This window comes from Gavialis gangeticus, unplaced genomic scaffold (genome assembly GCF_001723915.1).
Source record: "Gavialis gangeticus isolate Ggan-Ray unplaced genomic scaffold, GavGan_comp1, whole genome shotgun sequence".
Taxonomy (NCBI): Eukaryota; Metazoa; Chordata; order Crocodylia; family Gavialidae; genus Gavialis; species Gavialis gangeticus.
This window is the reverse complement of record NW_017729024.1, coordinates 144135744-144145485: the sequence shown is the minus strand read 5'-3', so window position 1 is coordinate 144145485 and position 9742 is coordinate 144135744. Positions and strand designations below refer to the sequence as shown.

Here is a 9742-nt window from a genome sequence, read left to right as displayed (position 1 = left end):
CTGATGTGCCATAGTTGCTAAGCAACATTAATAGATCTATCATTCATGAATTTGTCTAGTCTCTTTTTGAACCTAGCTGTACTCTGCCTCTACAACCTTTTATGGTAATGATTTCCACAGGTTAACTACATGGTGTGTAAAAAATACTTTCTTGTTAGTTTTAAACCTATTTCATTATTTTACTGGTTGCCACCTAGTTATAGTATTCAGGACTTGGTGAATAGCAGTTCTCTATTCACTTTTTCCACGCCCTTCATAAGTTTGTGCCCCCTCGGCCTTCTCCTTTCCAAAATAAAGAGCCCTAGCCTTTTTGGTCTCTCTTGGTATGGCAACTGTTCTATATCCCTGATCATTTTGATTGCCCTCCTCTATTCCCTTCCTAATTCTACTACATCCTTTTTAAGGTGCGGTGACAAGAACTGCACACAGAATTCTAAGTACCTACAGGTTAAGTATAAGAAAGACAATAAGTACAGAGAGATGAGTAAAGGAAATAAATAAAATTGGTGAGCATATTTATGGTCTCAGCATGCCACTCCTGCTTTGCATGTGTGGTTGTGTTTGTTGGTCAACTTTTAACATCTTGTATTAATTAGCAAGTCAACTTCTAATGATTTGGGAGCACTATTGGCTTTAAAATATCTTTAAAATTTGATTTGATCTTTTCCTTCCTGTGTCACAGATGACTTTTGTGTACTTGGGCAAGTCATAACTATCTAGGAATTCAGTTTTTCTGATTGTACCATGGTGACAGCATTTATCTACCTTGTGAGCTGGCATAAGGCTTAAAGAATTAATACTGTAAAGTTATTTGAGAAACTTGGATCAGAGGTGCTATAGGTGTAAAAAGTACAATTAATCCTATTCTAATTTCATAGTTTGACTGTAGGGTCTAAAAACTGTAAAGCAATCTTTCAAAATGACTGTGACTTTGAAGGGTGCAAATCAGAGATTTCTTTATATCTTCTTTAGCAATCTTTTTAGTTCCTGCAGTTGGAACAGAAAAGTGTTACTGGAGCTAGCTAACTAGATTTGGTTGGGATGGTGGTGTAAAAGGGACAGCACTGATCCGTCCATTTACATGCTGTTGCATTTTAGTGGTGTGTATGTTTTGGTACATTACCTTTTTTCTGCAAGTTTTAAAAAATAACGTTTTCTGTAGAATTATTACAATTATATATTGAAGCAACCTTAGACTGTAATGTTGATGGCAGTCTAAAATGCTGCTCCCATAAGGACAGCATTATTTGGGATCTTCAATAGCTTCTCAAACCTCCTTAGCTTTAGAAAAAATTGACCCTATACATAACTTAATAATAAAAAGGTTCCTTCCACTACATATCTTTACATGTGTAAGACAGTAAATTCCATTGAGAGGGTAGGGTAACTGTTACCTAACAAATCAGATAAGCAATGACTACATAGAATCATAGAAAAGTAGGGCTGGAAGAGACCTCTCAAGGACATCTAGTCCAACTCTTTGCCTGTCCAACCATAATTTTCTGAGGAAAGTTGTGCAATAAGATACTTGCATCCAGATCTGTACCATGCATTAAAAAAGTCTGAAACCAAGAAAAATTCTAGATGTTCTTCTGGGCATCTGAACTAACAGGGTAGTAAGCCTGAAGCCCATAGTTGCCATCTATCTAAACTGTAAATAGCTTGACCACTGGTGGCAGTCCAGACCCATTCTCAAAATTCCTCTGAAACTCTGTTTGACATTGATCCCACCACCACTGCTTTCTAGCCTATATCTGTCACTGTTAGAACCTACTCAGGTGTGCAGACCTGAAGCACAAGTCTGCCAGCAACAATTCCATGCTGCTGATTTCTGAGCTTCTACACCCCACTTTCTCTCTACATTGCCCACTGGCAAAGAGAAGTCCAAAAAGAGAGAGGTTGTCCAAAGACCAATTCCATGAAGGGCTTCACTTTTCAAATAAGCAGTGTAACATGGATGATCTAGTACAGAAGATAGGAACAGGGAAATATGGCTCATGGGGCTCAAACCTGTTGGGGTCAACTTCAAGGTCAATTCCAAATATAATATCTATTTTGCCATATATGATACACGATTGAAATGTAGGAGAAAAAAGTATGGCCATTATCACACAGCAATAACCTTTTCCCAGTGAAAACTGTAGAACTCCAAATTACATCACAGAGACACAGGAACATTGCTTTTATTTGAGAAGATCCAGCCTACTACAAAAGCAATATAAAGTATGAAGAGAAGAAGAAAGGAGAACTGCATTTTCATTACCACAAAAACCTGTACCATTCCTCTTTTTCTGTGGTTGCTACTCTTTCATTGTCTTTCTGCTATTGATGAGAACAGGACCATGGAGGACAAATAATCAGCTGCAGCTGCAACTACTGCAGGGCAACAAATACCCCAGCATCAGTAAACACAAAAACTAGGCCAAGTCTCGGTGGTGTGCCACAGCATGGTCATGGGCTGAAAAACAACAGTACGGTGTAGGAAACAGATTTATTCAGCTTATGCCACACAAGTCGTATGAGTAATCTGGAGAAATTGCTTTTAACTCACAACCTGACATCTTTTGTGTACACATCTCTATGACAATTATGCACATTATTGTCCATATAGTCTTTTTCCAGCACCACAAAAGAAATGGCCAAAACACCCTTCACATATACCCCCCATTTACTGTGCCCATTTTTAATAGATATCCTGAATCATCATTATGGTCAAAAACAGAAGCAATACTGGGCTGCCTAATACCATCTCCCTCATTTTTGCCCTGTCATTCTACTCTGTGCTTCTAAGGTAGTGCTCCTTTCACATCTATTCATAAGACCTAGCAGTTGCAGCAACACTATTTCTCTTCTTAAATCAGGCAGAACTGTCAGAAATAATAAGTAATAATTAAGGCCTAGTCCATCATGTGATCCTTTCATGCTAAGACTGTCAATTTCCTCTTGCACTACTGCACAAGCAAATCAACTAGCTGCTTACTGAGATGATGGCACTGAATCCCTAGCCCTTTTAAAATAGTTGAAGAGACTAGCTTTAGGCAATGAAGGGATTCTTTGCACCAACACTGTTAGAGCCCCATCTTTGCTAGAACAGTGCTGCTTGTGTTGTTTTTTTCAAAGACATTTTCCAAGCATTTAAGAGTGTTACTCCCCACACCAGTAATACTTGGTCTAGTATGTAAGCAATGTTTGCCTGTCTTTGACAGCCTACTAGAGTAGTAGTTTTCACAGACTTCCTTATCCCATTGTATTCAAATATTACTGGAATTCCAAGTCTGCAAATTTGCAGATAATCCAGATAGAAAGGTTGAGTATATATTTGTAAACATGTCGTTGAAAGTACATGAATGGTTTATCATGTATTTATTATTTCCATATAAAAGCAGTCTGCAGGGTCAAGAGAGTTTAGAACTAGCTCTCTAAAAAAACTGTACTTCTGGAACAGGAAGGGCCTGCACAAGAGAATTCTGGAAGTTAACTTTAAAAGCTTCTAGCTGCAAACAAACAAATAACACCTTCATATAGTGAAAGTCACCCATCTTGGAGCCTGTTTTAATAATGTAAAGATAAGTGCGAAATAATGCAACCTACACTCCTCATCATAAACCATCTTCTTAAAAGAGCAGTCTAGACATTGCTGCATTACTGTTCACTGTCCTTGACATTTTCAAATATGCTTTATACAAATACAGTAAAATCTCTGTTATCCAGCATTCTACAAACCAGAATACTCTATTAACTGGAATTTCAAGCCAGCTGGCCGGACCGGGGGGTGAGGGGGACAGGGAAATCTCACATGCCACTGCCACCGCCACCCATCACCCATCACCCTGCACTGCCGCCACTCTGCATGCGGCTGCCGGCACCCCACCCTGCTCCACGTTGTCTGCCTTAGATAACTGGAACTTTTACATAACTAGCACCTGGCATTCCCCGCTCATGCTGCATAACAGGGATTTTACTGTACAATGTAAAAATAAGGTTTGGTTTTATAGCGTTTTAATTTCCTTTTTCTATACTCCCTGATCATAGAAACTGAAAGGTTGGCAGCCACTAAGCTTAACCAGCTTCACCTACTGTATAGGCAACATAGCTTTACAAGAGGCCTTCAGGAACAAACTCTACAAAATGTTGTATGTGGGAATTTCTTTGTATGTTTTTAATGCTTATCAGTGTAATGTGCATAGATTGCCTTGACAGACCCCATATCCCCCCACATTACAAATAATGCCCTGTGGCTTGTGCCAAAGCTTTTTTGAGTCTTGATACTAAACTTCAAGTCCCACTGACCACCCCCTATGCAATATTCTCACAGGGGTAAATCATGTAAATAATTTTCCGTGATTTACATCACTTTTCAAAAACTGTATTTTAAAATTATACTTAATCAACTTAATCATGTGTAGTGTTAACGGAGTGAAGAAATCCTTCCTCTGAATAGCACTGCCACTTTCTCTTGAAGTTAGGTAATAGTCTAATATTATTCTTAATCTCTTGATGACCAAGTGGATAGATTTTGGTATGAACTATGACAGGGGAAGAGAAAGCCGAGAGGCTTTCCCAACCCCCATGGAGATTCTCCCTATTCCCCACCACAGGCAGGGAAACACTGGGACAAGAGGCTCAGGCACAGGAGTTTCGGAGCAACCTGAACCTCCAGATTGAAAACAGAGTGAAGGGGGCCAACACAGAAGTGGCTGAACATGCAGCTAAGGGGGAAAGGGAGGGATGGGGCCCAGGGGAGACACAGGCCAATAGAGAAGCGGCCCAGCAAGTGGCCGCAGAGTGGAGCAGCAGGGTAACGCCACCAGGAGATGGAGCCTGGAGCCAGGAAGCCACACCTGGCCCACAGAGGGAGTGAAGCCAGCTCCGCACCCCAGCAGAAGAGCCCGAGAGAGGAGTGAAGCGAAGTGCAGAGCACAGCCACGATGGCACACAATATAACAGCAAGTTACAAGAAGAGTCACAGAGTGCTGCCAGGTGGGGCAGTGAAGCAATCCTGGCCCTGAGACTGAGAGGGGTGGACTGGGGGATGACAGAGAACCCCGTCATCAGGGAGCCCCTGCAAGGGGGCAGAAGTGTTAGGGATGAACTGGGCCCCAGAGCAACCAGTCCCTTAGAGAACGCAACCAGTCCCTTAGAGAACTGGGCAGGGCTGAAGAATGGGGACCCAGTGGAGGGACCCTATTGAAGCTGGGAAGGCACTGTGAAAAGCTGCCAAGTCCACAGCGCATAGCTTACAGCGGGGAGGCACAGCCCCGCATACATCTTGGCGGAAGTTGATTGTTCATGTTTTTTGTTGGTTTCCCTGAGTTTTCCTTTACAAAAACATTGTAAATGCAAGGCCGTGGACAGTTGAGTTATAGGGACATCTGCCCATAGCCAAAGGACGGTCTAAGAAGAGCCAGTGGCCAGAAGGTCTCTCATTTCCAACGGGGCATCCAGGTGAGAAGTGATCACCTGAAAGTGGGACCTCCAGTCAACAATGTCCATTCTGGCACTGGATGTGGTAAGGGTGGGGTAAAGGGGAAATTGAAGCCCCACAAAGACACCTAAGGTCTCATGAGCCACTTGCTGGAGCTCTCTCTCAAGAACAACAAGTCATGGCAGGAAAGCCAGAACAGTGACCAGAACCTGCAAGTGGCGCTATGTAGAGTCCCACCTTGACATTGCAAGGGGATAGGGTACCAGTCAAGCAACGACCTAAGCCTTACAATACGTACCAGCAACAAACTCAATTATGAATATTAGAACTATTTTAATCTCGTAACTTGCTGTTCTCTCGTGCGCATTCTAGCATCCTAGAACTCTCCAAATTATATCTGGAATCACAGTATTCAGTTTCTGTTATAACTTTTTAATCAATCAGGTAATTTCTATTTGTGTGTGTGTGTATATATACACATACACACATTTATGTATGTATGTATGTATGTATAACAGGGAACCCTATCCCTGTTATGAGGCGGCAGGGCGGCCCCTTTAAGATCAAAGCCTTTAGGAACACAAAGTACCAGGAGGGCAGGGGTTAAAAGCCCAACCACACAGGCTGGTCAGCTGACAGGAAGGGGATAGGGCTCTGGGCACATACAACCCCCAGGGTGAGGCTGGCAGGAATTAGTTCTCTGGCAAGCTGCCAGGGTAAAGGAGCTCCTGCAGAGAAGAACTATCCAGGAATGTTGTGGCTGCCAGATAGACTATTTACAGGGCTAGCGAGGCTCCAGGAGTCTACAAGGTACCCAGAGCTGGGAGGCACTAAATACTCAAGGAGCAGTTTGAGGTTTTAAAGAGGCAGAGTGTGGCTTGCATGACTCATATTATGTTATAGCCCAGGGGCTCATATTTATGTTACTGTTTTAACCGGTGGACTGGCCTGAGGCTACTAGAGAGAAGGAGGCCTCACTATGGTACAGAGCCCCAGAGCCAGAGAGGGTGCAGAGACAGGACTGCAGTGAGCCTGAGGCCACTCAAGGCCAAATCAGAATGAAAAGTGCTAGTCTTTACATACCATCTGTGAGGCATGGGCCACCGTGTAGGGGAGGTTTGGAGCAGTGGATAGAAACCCTTGGTGTCAGGGTAGTAAATGGGCAGTAATATCATAATTATTTTTCCATCAAGGTGTGGCAGGTGAGAAAGGTGGGTGGTTAGCCCAGAAACAGAGGGTCAGGCCAATGTTGGACAGGCCCGGGGCTGGCCCCCTGTCACAGTATGTATGTATGTGTGTACATGTGTATGTATGTATGTACGTACATCTGGCTCAAGGATTTTGAGATCAAAGTTGTATATACTCTGTCTAATCACAGCAAAGACTAACTGCATACCTGTTCAATCCAGCCATACGAACTAATAGAAATACATTCCATTAACTCATCCTTGTGTCCCAGGGATCATATATCCATCCTACTGCAAACATGCATATCTGAAATGTAAAGAAATGCTGTATCTCAGAATGAAACATTGGGTGAGGAAACTAAAGAGAAGCTGCTTATTTTTTTCATTCTCTTCTTTATTTCCTGAAACTCAGACATCCCCCAATTCCACATGGTCTGCGACAGACAGTACATAAACTGGTTTGAGCTCAGTCAGTTAAGTCTGATGCTACATTTAAACAGGTTTACCTCAAACTGCTTTTGGCCATTTTGAAACTGGTTTATGTGCATTAAATGTCTGTTATGTTGCAGGTTTGAACCAGGTTTTGATCACTTAAATGGGTTTGTGTAATGCCTGTCCCTAGCTCATATGTATAGCAATTCTCTACCCCTTCCTTTTATATCTTTCTTCCTGTGACACAGAGCTGTGACTTTTTTTTCTTTTTTGGTGTTAGTTCAATGAGGGCACTCATATACGGTCTGTTACATTTAATAACAGGTCATTATCAGGAAAGCCCAAATTTCAGTGTCACAGTTAGTTACAGGTATACTGTAAAGTCAGTTTCTAACTGCAGACACTTCTATCCTTCATTACCCAGACAAGATTTCAGATGACGGTTATATTCTCTTATTCCTTTAATTTGTTTTTATTATTTCCATTCCCTGTATCTTTAACCAGTAATTATGCCTCCTGCATCTGTATAAAAGCATCCTTGTTATTCTCCACAGTTCCAAGAATCTTTCTACTTTTTGCCCTGGGCTTTCTCCTTGCTAACTTTCTGTTTATCAAAGATTATCAGATCCTAATATATATTTCCAAACTGAGATATACTCATCCACTACAACCTTTTCACTCAGAATTATAGGGAATATATACATAGTATGATTGGAAGATCATTTAATTAGCAGAAGACACACTACAGATTATCTTTTCACCATCCTAAAACATACCACAGTACTTGTTGTCTACTGCACTTGGGTGTGCCCATTACTTAGTTAATTATTGTGATGTTCTTTGGACGCACAAATTCATGTATGCAGTTATAAATGTACATTAAAAATGAAAAAATAAAACTCATTACAATGACATATTAGAAAATGATGCAGAGCCAACTCTTCTATATTTTAAGAAGCAAAAAAAGGCTGAATTCCAAAGTTATCTGATGTTATGATTCTAAAGTTATAGTTGTGAAACTGGAAGTCATTTTTTCTCCATAGTACGAGATGAAATGCTGCTATTTGGAATGCTGAAGGTTCATATTTAATCCCCTAAATAGCTCATTTACGTGGATGAGCTCTATCTGACTCAAGAAGTCTATGGACCAACGAGAGGCAAAGTGTTGCTCGACCTGGTACTGGCAACGGGGGATGACTTAATCAGTGACCTAACGATCGAAGGGAAGCTGGGAGACAGCGACCATGAGCTGATCACCTTCACCATCCACCGTAAAGCTGGCAAGTCAGTCAGCAAAGCAGAAGTCCTTGACTTCAGGAAAGCTGACTTTGACAAGCTCAGAAGGCTTGTTGATGAGGCCCTAAGAGACCATGACCCAAAGGAGAGGGGAGTTCAGGAAAAGTGGTTGCTCCTCAAGGGAGCAATCCTGGAAGTTCAAGCAATGTCTATCCCACCTCGGAAGAAAGACAGAAAAAGGGCACAGCAGCCCCCTTGGCCCTGCAGGGAATTAGTGGACCTCCTGTGTCTAAAAAGGAAGACCTATAAAGGATGGAAGGCTGGATCCACCCCAAAGGAGGAGTACTCTGCACTGGTCTGAACCTGTAGGGAGCGAACCAGGAAAGCCAAGGCTGCATCTGAACTCCAACTGGCTACACATATCAAGGACAATAAAAAGTCTTTTTTTAGATTTGTGGGGAGCCAGAGGAAAAGCAAGGGTAACACTGGACCACTGCTAAACCATATGGGTCAACTGACAACCGATGCCCAGGAAAAAGCCAACAACCTTAAAGGGTATTTTGCCTCAGTTTTTCTCCAGTCCCAAAGGACGGCCCTGCTCAATATGGTACAGGACAGCCAAGACGAGGGAGAATTATTACCATTCATCAATGTTAACCATGTGAAGGAACACCTAGAGAGTCTGGACACCTTCAAGTCAGCTGGCCCAGATAGCTTACACCCCAGGGTACTCAAGGAGCTGGCAAGCATCATAGCTCTGCCACTGGCACGGATGTTTGAGAATTTGTGGTGCTCAGGTGAAGTGCCCGAAGATTGGAAGAAGGCCAATGTGGTGCCTACCTTCAAGAAAGGGAGGAAAGTAGATCCAGGGAACTACAGGCCCATCAGCCTGACCTCTATCCTGGGGAAGATCTTGGAAAAAAATCAAAGAGACCATTCTTGACAAACTGGCTGAAGGCAACTTCCTGAGGGATAGCCAGCACGGGTTTGTTGCAGGTTGGTCTTGCCTGACGAAACTCATCTCCTTCTATAACCAGGTGACCTATCACCTGGACAAGGGAGAAGAGATTGGCGTCATATATCTTGATTTTAAAAAAGCTTTCGATCTGGTATCCCATGATCATTTCATAGAAAAACTGGTGAACTGAGGCTGCGGCTACATCACAGTCCGCTGGCTGGGGAATTGGCTCCGTGGTCAGACCCAGAGGGTGGTAGTTGACAGAAGTCAATTCGTGTGGTGTGCCATGACCACTGGGGTCCCCCAAGGCTCCATGCTTGGGCCTATTCTTCTCAACATCTTCATTAATGATGTGGGCATTGGTGTCAGAAGCAGACTGGCCAAGTTCACTGATGACACCAAACTTTGGGGTAAAGCATCCACACCTGAGGACAGGATGGTGATCCAGGCCAACCTTGACAGGCTTGGAAAATGGGCAGACAAAAACCTGATGGCTTTCAACAC

At 42.7% G+C, this 9742-nt stretch overlaps 1 long non-coding RNA gene across 1 annotated transcript in view; it reads right to left on the bottom strand.

The window, feature by feature from the left end:
• Positions 1-9742, bottom strand: part of LOC109297805 — a 106813-nt gene that overhangs the window by 80947 nt on the left and 16124 nt on the right. Inside the window, exon 2 of the long non-coding RNA XR_002097422.1 lies at positions 6822-6919. This is a non-coding gene — a long non-coding RNA (uncharacterized LOC109297805). The remainder of the gene's footprint in view (positions 1-6821; positions 6920-9742) is intronic.